Raw genomic sequence first — 14,194 nt, forward strand, 5'->3', positions numbered from 1 at the left:
TGTCCCAAAAATAAATAAACGTTGAAAAAAAAAATTAAAAAAAAAATTTTTTTAAAAGAAGCAATGCCTTCAGGAATATAAGTGAATAAGTTCATAACAGTGGCTCTTAAAGCAGTATGGCTTGTGGTTACGGATTTAGGAGAAGGGTCCCTATGGGGTTCCTTACACCATATGACATAAACAACAACCTCCTTCAAGGGTGGACGCTCCTTTCAACTGAGACTCACTTGAACTCCACTCCATACAATATGGAACTTGAAACACCTTCTAACGATTTCTGTCAATTTTGGGTGTGATCATTCTCATGACTTTCACTTCACGACTCTTACACCCATGTGTGCTGTCTGTCTTGTGCACTGTTCTGACTCAGACCGGGAAAAAAAGTATTTTGTGTTATTTCTTATTTACGCAACCAGACAAAACAAAAATTTATTGACGTAAAAAAACCCCATAGAGACTCGGTAAGAAGGTTTACATTGAATTAAGGAAACTGTTTTCAAATGGAACGTTAGATGCCCGGGTTTAAAAGTCTTTCACACGCACACAAACGAGTGGAAGTGACACTGGGGAAATCTGCATAAGATCGATGTCAATATCTTGGTTGTGATATCGTACCAGAGCTTTGCGAACTTGGTTATTGGGGAAAATTGGGCAAAGTACACGAGGGGTCTCTCTGTATTATTTTTTACAATTACCCGTGAACCTGTAATTATCTCAGTTTTTTAAAAGGAAGGGGTAGGGGCGCCTGGGTGGCGCAGTCGGTTAAGCGTCTGACTTCAGCCAGGTCACGATCTCGCGGTCCGTGAGTTCGAGCCCCGCGTCGGGCTCTGGGCTGACGGCTCGGAGCCTGGAGCCTGCTTCGGATTCTGTGTCTCCCTCTCTCTCTGCCCCTCCCCCATTCATGCTCTGTCTCTCTCTGTCCCAAAAATAAATAAATGTTGAAAAAAAAATTTTTAAAGGAAGGGGTAAAAAAGGAGCACCTGGCTGGCTCAGTCGTTAGAGCATGTAGCTCTTGATCTCGGGTTTGTGAGTTCAAGCCTCACATTGGGTGTAGAGAATACTTAAAAATAAAATATTTACCAAAAAAAAAAAAAAAAAAAAAGAAAAAGAAGAAGAAGGAGGGGCACTCGGGTGGCTCAGTCGGTTAAGTGTCTGACTCTTGACTTCTGCCCAGGTCACGATCTCACGGCTCATGAGTTCCAGCCTCACCCTTGGCTCTGCGCTGACAGTGTGGAGCCTGCTTGGGATCCTCTGTCCCTCTCTTTCCCCCTCCCCCCACCTCTCGAAAATAAATAAATGAACATTTTTTTAAAAAGAGAGGGAAAAGAATCACACAACTTTGCCACTGAGGATTTTTGTCTCTGCTCCTTCACCCCGTCCCCCTCCATGGTACCCAAAAGTCTGCCACTTTGATGGTATCTCACTTTTTCCCTCTGTTCCTCTCATTTTCAGAGTCACAAAAGGAAGAAAAACAACCAACCAAAGCAAACACTTTCATTCCTAGGACCTTGCAAATGATTTTTACTGAGAAGCCTTATTCCCAAGAATTCTGATGCCAGCTGCTGATACAATACAGGTTCTACCTCCCCAAGTGAGAATATTTACTGCTTCCCTAGAAGGTCTTGATGAAGAGCTTGACTTCTAAGCAGGCTGTTAACTGGGTTTGCAACACGTTGATTCTGCGGTTGCTGCTGAGGGGCCGTATTAGAGCTTCTGCCTTCATGGCGTTTGCGTGACCAGGAAAACAGGTGGGGTCATGTAGGAAAGGTCGAATGATTCCTTGGCCCCTTGTGTGGTTCCGGGGATACTTAGAGAAGCTGGAGTTGGAGAGAAAGAATGAAGCAAGGGTTGGGAAATAAAGGGAGACGAGTGTTCTTTGGAACAAGAGGCAAGAGGGATCCACAGTTTATACGAAGAGGGTAAGTGAAGACATTTGTCTGTAGCAAATAGTTCATGCAGTCCTAGAACGGAGGGTGAGAGAAGTTAGCGCCCTGGAATGTTTCTTTGGGAGACACGGGCTCCAGATAGTAAGGATTAACCCCTTCATGATGTTAATGATTAATACCTCCATGATGTTTGCCCCGTGCCACACAGATGATCTCCCACGCCTTTTACATATCTCAGCTGGTTTAATCTTAATAACAATAAGGTGAGTGAGTACTGGGGCGCGTACTAGCATTTTCCCAATATTCATGTTGGGAAACAGAAGCACAGGAAGGTTAGGCAACTGAACTGAGGTCACACAGCCAGTAAACCTTAAGTAACCAACCTCTAGATTATATATTTTTAATTCTATCTTCTTTTTTTCCCCCCAGTTTATTTATTTAGAGAGAGACAGAAACAGTGCGAGTGGAGGAAGGGCAGAGAGAGGGAGAGGGAGAGAGAGAATCCCAAGCAGGCTCCGTGCTGCCAGCGCAAAGCCGGACATGGGGCTCAAACTCATGAACCGTGAGATCATGACCCGAGCCAAAACCAAGAGTCCGATGCTTAACCGACTGAGCCACCCAGGCTCCCCGACTGTCTTCTTTTTCTTCTAGATTTTAGCCCTGGATCTGCCACTTGATAGTTATGAGTCTTAACAAAAAAAATAGTTATGAGTATTTTGGTAGGTTGCTTACCTTCTCCGAATCGGTGTTTCTTCAACAGTAAAATATATTTTAACAAGGATTAAATAAGGTCCGGCCGGTAACTTCTCATTTTTTTTCTTTCCCATTGCTGTCCTTTCCATCACTGATGGTTGAAAGGAGATTGTTAGACGTGATCCACATCTTGCCTCCGAGAGGCCCTTTAAAATGAAGCCTGTCTGCAAATTGGGAGGACCCCAAACTAGGACATGCCTAGGTGAGTCACAGAAATGTTCCCATCAGTCTAATCAGCGACTGCACATTAAATCGAGCTTAGAATAAATTGCTGAAAATAGAGGATTCTGTATTACACTTGGCGTTACTTACAACTTGCCTTTACGGGATGCTCTAAAAATCTTGCGAAAGGTATATTTTTTTCAAGAGCCATAGAAATACGAAATGACAAGGCTCACTCGTTAGTTACGAAATGCAAAACAAAGCAGCAACCAGCCACCATTTTTGCCTATCAGATTAAAGCTAAAACTCTGGCAGTTCCCTGATATGCTGTGTGACCTCTTTGGTGAGCAGTTTTCCAGTATCTATCAACATTTTTAATGCACGCCCCCTCCAGCTATCCCAGTCCTGGAACTGTATCTTGCGGCAATGCTTACCCACTTGACCAAAGATGCATATACAAGGCTCTGCGCCGTGTCGTTTGTATTTGCAAAAAAAAAAAAAGTAGCTACTGCTAGGAATCTCTGCTCTGCTTTCCTAACAGGCATCCCTACAGCTAAATGTCTCTGCTTTAGTAACTAAAACAACAACAACAACAAAATGCTTTCTATCCAATGGACTTGTCTGTAGCTTTTCAAATAAAGCGCTGAGTAATTTCAGTGGCTCTATTATTGTTTTCATAAACCCGAGAAGAGTTACCAGAGGTGTTATGATACCATATAAATGTCAAGAGGTGATTGAAAGGAACCCATTTTAGTGTTTAATCATTGCTCGCTCTCATTTCGAGGCTATTTTTCCTACCCTGAGGGTTTAGCAGAATCAGGTCTTGTTTTCCAAACAGATTTTTCTCTCTAAACTTTCTTGTGTTTCTCTAAACTCTGAGTGTCCTTCATCTCGTACCTGATGGGCTTAGTCATTGTCAAATTCCTCCAGTATTGAAAAAAAAAAAAAAAGAAGGAAAAAAAAAACCAAACTGGGATGGCTTTGGGGAAGTGGCGTTTTGCATCTCAGTGAAAATAGTGACCCGTCAATCCACTCAGGCAATTAACATGTAGGAAGGAGAGATGGCCAGTGAAAGAGTGGATGATGTTTTGAAACAAACAAACAAACAAACAAGCAAACAAACAAAAAACTCCAGCATGGTCCTCTAGGGAAGAAATAAAAAATGTTTTATACAGCCCTCTAAAATGCTCAATTAAGTTTATTTAGCAACTTTTTCCTAATGATGGCGTAACCGCTCAGAGTAGACATAACATTGCTTTATCCTGGATATTTACAATTGTATCTCAGAGCCCATTTGTCCTTGAGAGAGTAGCAATCAGCAAAGCAGATGATGAAGCTATAAATCTGTGGAATCGCTTTGCCGCATATCAGTGTCTCAACGTTATCGTGGTGAAATGAGTTCTTTTACCGAACACTATTGAATACGCCTCACAGTCGCCATTTTTCAGTGGTTTAATCTACACTGTGAGTTGACTTGAAATTTTTTTTTCCCCCCTGAAGCTCGGGCTATAAATAACACATCACAAAAGGACAAAGCTGAAGAATGAAAAAGGTTGGAACCGATTTTATTTTAAATCTTTCAATTTGTGTATTTCTAAAGTGAGCTCATGTGTTCGCAATTCTTCCCTAGCCACTGTTTGTGCATCTGTGCTCAAGAGGGGGAAAAAAAGACTGTGACCGTATTTAACTCCGAAAAGCAATAAAAATCAGCGCTTTGTTCTACCGGCAACTCTTTCTTTCAGGCATCAGAACATAAATATGTCGCGTGTTGCTACCGTGCTGGGGAACAGGATCCCCACAATTTCCTTAAGAACTTGAGGCTATTGTAACTTTTTGCACCCGAGAATGTGTCGGATAAGATGGGATGCAAATTTTAAATGCCTTTAAAACTAGGCCCTTTCCTTCTGTCTAGCCAAAATGAAGCAGTCCTCTCCCCCATCACCAAAGGCACACGCTTGTTAAAAGATAAACTGAGGCATATTCAAATTTTTAAGGTTATTTGAGCAGGAATCCATTCACCTAGGGTTGTGCCAAACTGTTAGCGGTTAGGAGTATAAATGAACCAAAGAGCTCGGTCACCCGATGCACAGCCAGCCAATAAAAACAGACACCGAGGTGGCACCTGGGGGACTCAGTCCGTTAAGCGTCTGACTCTTGGTTCGCACTCAGGTCGTGATCTCTCGGTTTCAGGAGTTTGAGCCCCTCATCCGGCTCTTCTACGCTGATAGCGTGGAGACGGTTTGGGATTCTCCGTCTCACCTCCCCCACTCGTGCTGTCTCTGTCTCTCTCAAAAGAAATAAACAAACAAATGAAAACGAAACAAAACAAAAACCTGACGCTGAGCCTTTGCAGTGAGGAAAGAAAGGGTATTTATTGGTGTGGCACTCCCCTGCCCAGGAGAATGGGGAGCTAATGATCCAAAGTCCCAAACTCCCTGATGGCTCACAAGTGAGGGCTTTTGAGGGCCAAATTTGGGGCAGGGGGGTCCCCTGAGGAGATGGATGTTGTTGACTGGAGGCCTATAAGATCATACTAGCAGGAGCTCTGGCGCCATCTTGTCTGGTCCCCAGAAGGTCTCTTCAATCTCAGGAGACTTGGAATCTGAAAACGTATCTTTACTTGTAAGCTAGTGGGGTTGCATATCTCCAGGTTCATTGGCTAGTCCAGCTGTGCCTGCGGGGGATAAGACCTCCAGCGTTCATGCTTTCGTTTGAAGTGACAAGATGGCCGCCTGCTTCAGGAGCACTGGCCAACAGGAAGCCAGGGGAGAGACTTATCCTGGGAATGTAAGGAAGCAAAACGAGACATTACTTGATTGGCTATAGCTTCAAGCCTAGTTAGCTGTTTGTGATAAGTTGTCCCTTTGCGTTTTGACTTGATAACTTTGAGGCCTTCACTGGCTTGGATTTTGGTTTGCTTAAGTAGACTGCCCTGGCATGAGAAACACCTCAGTCTAATGGCCACCTTGTTTCATTAATGTAGCCCGCCTTGGATTTACGCTTTAACGTTCCAGACCTTTTCCATGAAATCAAACCCATGCTAACTAATGAAGCCAAATAGTATGAGTTGCTTGAAACTGCAACACCATTCCGCTCTTTATCCAGGTAACCCGCCGTCCTGCATCTTTATAAACGTCACAAAAGTTGGAGGTGGCAAGTTTCAAATTGGTGGAAATTTGGGATTTAGTGAGTCATTAGGCATCACACGCCATTTCCTTACTAAGCAGACATGGAAGAAGCAGAGAATTTTGTCTGTTCATCAGATGTGTGTTTTATTATTGGCCTCATCCAGAGCAGGAATATCCACAGCGGGAAACTGGCACTTAATCACATTTAACAAGAAGAGATTGAAGTTCTGGAAATTCTCGTTTGGCTACCTATCTGGATACCGTGTAAGCTTGGAAAATAGAATTTCATCTTTGTGCTCTAACACAGTGAACACTTAATTCCATTAACGATAATTATGCTGCAATTGAATTGCTTATTTGTCTATCACGGCTCATTATTATAAGTTATACTCTATTAATTTGGGGGAGAAAAAAGACTCCATATTTATAGGCATGGATCCACAACACCAAAGCATTTTTTTTTTTTTTTTTACAAGAAAGACGAATAAACAATTGAAGGAACTCTAGGGTCAGGATAAGGGTAAGGAACTGTAATTTTACCTGGAGCCTATACTCACTTGTGGAAAATGCTATTTTGTTTTCATCAGTGACACGTGAGGAAAGACGGCTGAAGCAATTTCCCTCTTATTATCATCTTAGTGCCCACGTAAATCTGTCACTTTCAGTGCCTGAGAGCTGGTGAAGTTCAGCTTCAAACAGTAATTTTCAGAGGCCTAAAAAGCACCGAGAAAAATGAATCTGTTATTTCGGTAATCTGTCTGCAAGCTCACATGCAGCGTAATACCACTTTTGAAAATGTTCTCTTGCAGATAGGAGTTGACAGTGTAGCTGTGTTTTAGATTAGCAGTCTTTGTGTGTGTGTGTGTGTGTATGTACACGTGGGGTGGGGAGTGACTTTAGGGACACGTCATTTGCAAATACTTCCCCATTAGCACGGTGCCATCGGATCGGTATACAACTGAAGCGAACATGGGAATTGGGGCCTGAAGGGGAGCAGAATTTGCCACCCCAAATCATGCCTCTTTGACATGGGATTGTTTCTGCCTGGTGCTTTTGCAGAAACAGCAGACTCAGGAGAAGCTCTGAAAACCTGGCAAAAGTTACCCTTTTATAACAGAAACGTACATATTTGTAAATATTTTTTGCAGTTTCATTTTCTTCTCAAGTTTACCATCTTAATGATTTTTTATGTATGTTTTTTCATCATGATAAATGTACCCTTGAATCCCCATCCCTTATTTCTCCCATCCCCCAAACCCACCTCCCATTTGGTAACCACCAGTTGGTTCTCTCTAGCTAAAAGTCTGTTTCTTGGATTCTCTCTCTCTCTCTCTCTCTCTCTGTTTTCCTCTGCTCGCTTTTCTTTCTTAAAAACCACATAAGAGTGAAATCATATGGTATTTGTCTTTCTCTGGCTTATTTCACTTAGCATTGTACTCTCTAGCTCTATCCATGTTGTTGCAAATAGCAAGATTTCATTCTTTTTTATGGCTGAGTAATATTCCATACGCATGCCACATCTTTATCCATTCATCTGTTGACGGACATTGGGCTGTTTCCATAGTTTGGCTATTATAAATAATGTCGCAATAAACACAGGGCTGATTCCTTTGAATTAGTGTTTTTGTATTTGGGGGGCAAATACCCAGGAATGCCATCACTGCATCGTAAGGCAGTTCTGCTTTTAATTCTGTGAGGAACCTCCACACTGTTTTCCACGATGGCCGCACCGGTTTTCATTCCCACCAACAGCGCACGAGGGTTCCTTTTTCTCCACATCTTCACCAACACTTGTTGTTTCTTGTGTTTTTGGCTTTAGCTAGTCTGAAAGGTGTGAGGTGATATCTCATTGGAGTTTTCATTTGCATTTCCCTGATGATGAGTGATGTTGAGTATCTTTTCATGTGCCTGTTGGCCATCTGGATGTCTTTGGAGAGATGTCTGTTCGTGTCTTCTGCCCATTTTTTTAATTTCTTTTTTAATGTTTATTTATTTTTGAGAGAGACAGAGAGAGAGCGAGCTGGAGAGGGGCAGAGAGAGAGAGGGAGACACAGAATCCGAAGCAGGCTCCTGGCTCTGAGCTGTCAGCACAGAGCCCGACATGGGGCTTGAACTCACGAACCGAGAGATCATTGACCCGAGCTGAAGTCGGACGCTCAACCAACTGAGCCACCCAGGCGCCCCTCTGCCCATTTTTTAAATTGGGTTATTATTTTTTTTGGTGTCGGGTGTATCAGGTCTTTATATATTTTAGATACTAACCCTTTATCAGATATGTAATTTGCAAATATCTTCTCCCATTCAGTTGATTACCTCTTAGTTTTGTTGGTTATTTCCTTCACCATGCAGAAACGTTTTATTTTGATGTAGTCCCAATAGTTTATATTTGTTTTTATTCCCCTTGCCTCAGGAAGCATATCTAGAAAAATGTTGCTACGGCCAATGTCTGAGAGATTACTACCTGTGCTCTCTTTGAGGATTTTTATAGTTTCATGTCTCACATTTAGGTCTTTAATCCATTTTGAGTTTATGTTTGTGTATGCTAAAAGAAAGTGGTCTAGCTTTACTCTTTTGCATGTGGTTGTCTAGTTTTCCCAACACCGTTTGTTGAAGAGACTAGACTGCCTTTTGCCCATTCCTCTTTGACAAAGAGTAATTGACCAGATAAGTGTGGGTTTATTTCTAGGTTTTCTGTTCTAGTCCATTGATCTATGTGTCTCTTTTTATGTCAGTACCGATACTATTTTATTTTATTTATTTATTTTTTTTTTAATTTTTTTTTTCAACGTTTTTATTTATTTATGGGACAGAGAGAGACAGAGCATGAACGGGGGAGGGGCAGAGAGAGAGGGAGACACAGAATCGGAAACAGGCTCCAGGCTCCGAGCCATCAGCCCAGAGCCTGACGCGGGGCTCGAACTCACGGACCGTGAGATCGTGAGATCGTGACCTGGCTGAAGTCGGACGTTCAACCGACTGCGCCACCCAGGCGCCCCAACCGATACTATTTTAATTATTACCACTTTGTAATATAAATTGAAATCTGGAATTGTGATACCTCTAGGGTATTTTTCTTTTTTTCTTTCTCAAGATCGCTGTGACTATTTGAGGTCTTTTGTGCTTCCAAACAAATTTTAGGATTATCTGTTCTAGTTCTATGAGAAATGCTGTTGGCATTTTGATAGGGTAGTATGGACATTTTCACAATATTTGTTCTTCCAATTCCTGAGCATGGAATGCCTTTCCATTTCTTCATGTGTTCTTGAATGTCTTTCATCAGGGTTTTATAGTTTTTAGAGTACCTCTTTGTTTAAGTTTATTCCCGAGTATTTTATTGTTGTTGTTGTTGTTGTTTTTAACAACTGATAACCAATTTATTAGAAACAGTTTATTTAAGCATCTGCAATGATGACTTCAGTGTCGACTCCTGGCTCAATACTGATGGAAGTAATCTGCTTAACAATCTCAGAAGGACTGTGCCAGCCAGTGAGTCACTTGTGGATCCTCATCTGAGAATGATCCCAAGCCGTAGAACCTTCACCGCAAAGAGTTTTACTTGTAGCGATTCTCAGTCTTTTTAAAAAAATGTTTATTTATTTTCGAGAGACACAGAGAGAGAAAGAGAGCAAGCACGGGGGGGGGGGGGGGAGGTGGGGCAGAAAGAGAGGGAGACACAGAATCAGATGGAGGCTCTAGGCTCTGAGCTGTCAGCACAGACCCTGACGCGGGGCTCGAACCCATGAACTGTGAGGTCACAACCTGAGCCGAAGTCGGACGCTCACCCGACTGAGCCACCCAGGCGCCCCTGATTCTCAGAGTCTTGGTAAACATCCGGACTGGTCCTTTCACTTTGAGATTTTTCTCCTTTGTCCTCTGGTCAAGTCAGCGTGTACCTTCTCCAAAGATTTTACATTGCGGCTGGTTAGGGTAATTCTCATTCTGTGAATCGCCCCCTCGGCTTCCATGGGTGTCTTCCCAGTGTCTTTAAAAGCCATGGCTATGACCAACTTGCTGCTCAGCAAAAGCAAAAAGTGGGGAGTCAGGAGCAGGAGTGGGGTGTCCAGAGGTCCACTCTAGCTGTAACTGTATCTTCCTCAAAGAACTGATTATGTTATTGTTTACAGTGCAACTGTAAATGAAATTCGTCTCTTAATTTCACTTTCTGTCACCTCATTATTAGTGTATGGGAATGCAACAGATTTCTGTACGTGGACTTTGTATCCTGCGACTTTACTGAACTCATTTCTCAGTTCGAGTAATCAGTCCTGGTCTTGGCGTTTTCTATACATAGTATTATGTCATCTGCCAAGTGGTGAGAGTTTTGTTTCTTCCTTGCCATTTTGTCTGGCTTTTATTTCTTTATGTTGTCTAATTGCTGTTGCGAGGACTTCCCGTGCAGTGTTGAGACACAGTGATGGGAGTGGTAAGAGACTTCTTTATTTCTTCTTTGATTTCTTGATTGGCTGAGAAATGCGTATTTGTAAAGGAAATCTCCACTTGTAAGGGTGTCCCCCTCTCTGTACCAGGAAGAGAAGGATGACCAAATCTCTAAAAATTCTTATCAATGGAGAAGGCAGTAATTTGTGTCTGTGTAACAACCATACCCTCCTTTACTTTACCCTCTTTACCTGGTAACCTCCCATAACTGGCGCCCCGCCCCACTATCTTCCTTTGTCTTTAGATGGAGGTAGACTTAAAATGGTGGCTTGGGGGCGCCTGGGTGTCTCAGTCGGTGAAGCGTCCGACTTCGGCTCGGGTCATGATCTCACAGTTCGTGAGTTCGAGCCCCGCGTCGGGCTCTGTGCTGACCGCTCAGAGCCTGGAGCCTGTTTCGGATCCTGTGTCTCCCTCTCTCTCTGCCCCTTCCCCGCTCGCGCTCTGTCTCTTAATAATAAATAAACGTTAAAAAAAATTAAAAAAAATAAAAGATGGTGGCTTGGACCATTTTAGGATGTTATTCAGTTTTCCTGGGTATCTGCCATGTATATAGGAGATATACATGTTATTAAGCATCTTTTTTTTTTTTTAAATGTGTATTTATTTTTGAGAGAGAGAGAAAGAGCATGCAAGTGGGGGTTGGGGGGGTGGTGCAGAGAGAAAGAGGGAGACAAAGAATCCCAAGCAGGCTCCACACTGTCAGCACAGAGCCTGATGCCGGGCTTGAACCCACGAACCATGAGATCATGACTTGAGCCAAAGTTGGACACTCGACCGACTGAGCCACCCAGGTGCCCCATGGGGGCGAGGGGGGGGTCTCAGCCAAGAACTTAGAAAGGTAGAAGGAGAATTATTCTTCCTCTTCCATAGCCGTAGAACACAAATCTTGAAACGAGGAGGCGGTTTAGGAATAATGTGGAGATTCATGACCACTCTAGTCAAAATAACAAAATCCTTCATTGATGCTCTAGTAATGTTATAGCAAATAGTCGGCCCCCAGGAAGAGACAAGTCACACGCACCCGAAGAATCAGGAAAAGACTGTTTATTGAGCACCGGTGCCAGCCCAGCGGAGTCACCTCCGAAGGCTGAGTCCCAAACCTTGGCATCAGCCTCCTTTTATGGCTGGGATGGTAGGGGGTTGAGAGACAGGAGAAAAAGGGGAGGGGGCCCTTATCAGTGGTGCTGTCTGGGCAGTTGGTGGACACAGGAGGCAAACAAGATCACAGGGGAGTATCGAGCCTCGGGCGTCTGGCTGGCCCCTTTTATCCTGTTTTTACTAGCTTTTCTTCTCAGTAAGGAAGAATTACCTACTCTAGTTACCACCCGATAGGGAAATGTAAAGAATCTTGCCAGCAATAGACCCCTCTGTAGGAGTAGAGACATGGGAAATAACACAAGTGACACATTGATACCTTAAAATGGAAGAAAGAACGATGAAAACGTCTCTTAACCTCCTCGAGAGACATATAGATGCACCGTGATTGTTGCCTGTATATCTCCTGAGAGACTTAATTTCAAAACTGTCTGTTGGTATTTCCAAGAGCCAGAAGATATGTGAATTGAGTTGTAAAAAAAAAAAAAAAACTCAAAAGGGTCAGCCTCTTCAGTTGCCATGTCAGCTTTCTAGAGACATCCTAAGAAGGGGAGGGTCCTCAAAGAAAATGTCCTCCTGTGACCCTTAGAATCTGCATTTGTAATTGGCCATTGTTTTTCATTGTTTGAGTATATTCATATGTGTTTACTATGTATCTAATGTATCTGTTAAGGTATATGTGGTTCTGCTGAGGGTTTAGTTCTTCTCAACTGACATGTGTTCACATTTCTCGGGAGATCCGGTCCTTATGTTCTCCTTTCAGACATCCACGCACAAGGTCGAGCGTTGGTTCGGAGTGAGTTGCCCCAAGATGTGCCACTTTGGCCTGCAGATTGTTTCAAACTGAAAACAGTTCAGGCCCAAAAGAGAGCAATCAACATAGACAGTGGCATTATGATGTGAACTAAGGTGGGCAGACGAGACTTGAGCAGAGTCTGTTTGTTAAAATTCCTCTCTGGGTCTCATTGCTTCTTTTTCTTTTTAAATGCTTATTTATTTTGAGAGAGAGTGAGTGGGGGCGGAGGGCGGGGGGGGGGGGAAGGCAGAGAGAGAGGGAGGGAGAGATTCCCAAGCGGGCTCCGCCCCGTCAGCCCAGAGCCCAACGCAGGGCTCCATTCCATGAACTGCGAGCTCATGATCTTGGCCGAAATCAAGAGTCCGACGCTCAACTGATTGAGCCACCCGGGTGCTCCTGTGTCTCATTGTTTCTGCGTGGCCTAGCAATCCTCTGTGTACCCAGCATTTACTCTTTTTCGTCTTCCTGTAAATTGCTTTCCTTCCCTTTGAAGTCCCAGACCCCTAACCCCTTCTTGGTTCCGGATGACACAACTCATTCTATCTGACTATCTTTGGAACCATCCATGTTTATGTGGATTCCCCATAGTTAAGTAATTAATTTTCTGTTGCTCTGCCCCATGCCAATTCTTAGACCATCCAGAAGAACCTTGAACATTACAGAAGAGTTTTTCTTCCCAACACAAGCATATATCAAAGGGATAAGAATGATGGCAGGAGGGTCATTGGTTGGGGATGGTTCCGTCGGTAGAGCATGTGACTTTTTTTTTTTTTTTAAGTTTATTTATTTTGAGAGAGACAGAGACAGGGAGGGGAGGGGAGGGGCAGAGAGAGAGAGAGAGCGAGAATCCCAAGCAGGCTCCACACCATCGGCACAGAGCCCGATGTGGGGCTCGAACTCACAAAACCGTGAGATCCTCACCTGAGCTGAAACCGAGAGTTGGACGCTTAACCGACTGAGCCACCCCGGCGCCCCGAGCATGTGGCTCTTGATCTCTGAGTGGTGAGTTTGAGCCCACGTTGGGCACAGAATTTACTTTAAAAAAAATGGAGGGAGGGAAAAATCTATGGAAATGTTTGGTTGAAAGGAAATATTTTCTTAAAGCAGCAACACTGTCGACCGTATCACAGCTTCCTTTTTTTTAATGTTTGTTTATTTATTTTGAAAGAGAGAGGGCATGAGCTGGGGAAGGGCAGAGTGAGAGGAAGAGAGAGAATCCCAAGCAGGCTCCGCGTTGTCAGCGCAGACCCCAACACGGGGCTCAGTCTCACCAGCTGTGAGATCGTGACCTGAGCCAAAATCAAGAGTCAGACACTTAATTGACTGAGCCACCCAAGCGCCCCTACCATGTCACAAACTTCTAGCCATACTTGCTCGATGAGAGACTATGAGACGGGGCGAAGGCAGCCTGTTTTGCCAGAATCGCTCAAGACAAGTATCAGAAACTAGCAGAACCCTAGACAAATGTCTGGCAGTGATTGGGATCATTATGCTCTCATCATTATACCGAATCATCCCTGAATGCTGGGAGAAAACGGGCTCTACTATTAGATTGTTCTGAATGGCAGAGTTATTCCAGGTAGTTTGTGAATTGGCCATTATCAGAAATATTGTTTTGGCACACATAATTTTAAATCTCAGTTCCTTTTTCCTTGAGAGAGAAAAAAAAAAAAAAAACAATAAACGAGAGAGAGACCTGTCTAGTGCTCTTTTCTTCCCGTTTAGGATGCGAAAGCTTTTGGACAGGCCGTAATGATGGGCTACAATCAAAATCGAATTCACGTAAGCATATACATAAAATCAAATAGACACACACCCTGCCTTTGGTGAGCAGAGACTTCATTCAAAAGGATCGTTGTTGGGGCGCCTGGGTGGCGCAGTCGGTTAAGCGTCCGACTTCAGCCAGGTCACGATCTCGCGGTCCGTGAGTTCGAGCC

The 14,194-nt window shown here is 43.6% G+C and overlaps 1 long non-coding RNA gene and 1 pseudogene across 1 annotated transcript in view; one reads left to right on the plus strand and one right to left on the minus strand.

The window, feature by feature from the left end:
• Positions 1 to 2,830, plus strand: part of LOC121025482 (uncharacterized) — a 7,494-nt gene extending 4,664 nt beyond the window's left edge. The window contains exons 3-4 of the long non-coding RNA XR_005788065.1: positions 1,453 to 1,591; positions 2,745 to 2,830. This is a non-coding gene — a long non-coding RNA (uncharacterized LOC121025482). The remainder of the gene's footprint in view (positions 1 to 1,452; positions 1,592 to 2,744) is intronic.
• A 6,459-nt stretch (positions 2,831 to 9,289) lies between these two features.
• LOC121025470 (40S ribosomal protein S20-like) lies at positions 9,290 to 9,924 on the minus strand (annotated as a pseudogene).
• Positions 9,925 to 14,194: the final 4,270 nt, after the last annotated feature.

This window comes from Herpailurus yagouaroundi, unplaced genomic scaffold, assembly GCF_014898765.1.
Source record: "Herpailurus yagouaroundi ecotype Mexico unplaced genomic scaffold, PumYag 67641, whole genome shotgun sequence".
NCBI lineage: Eukaryota > Metazoa > Chordata > Mammalia > Carnivora > Felidae > Herpailurus > Herpailurus yagouaroundi.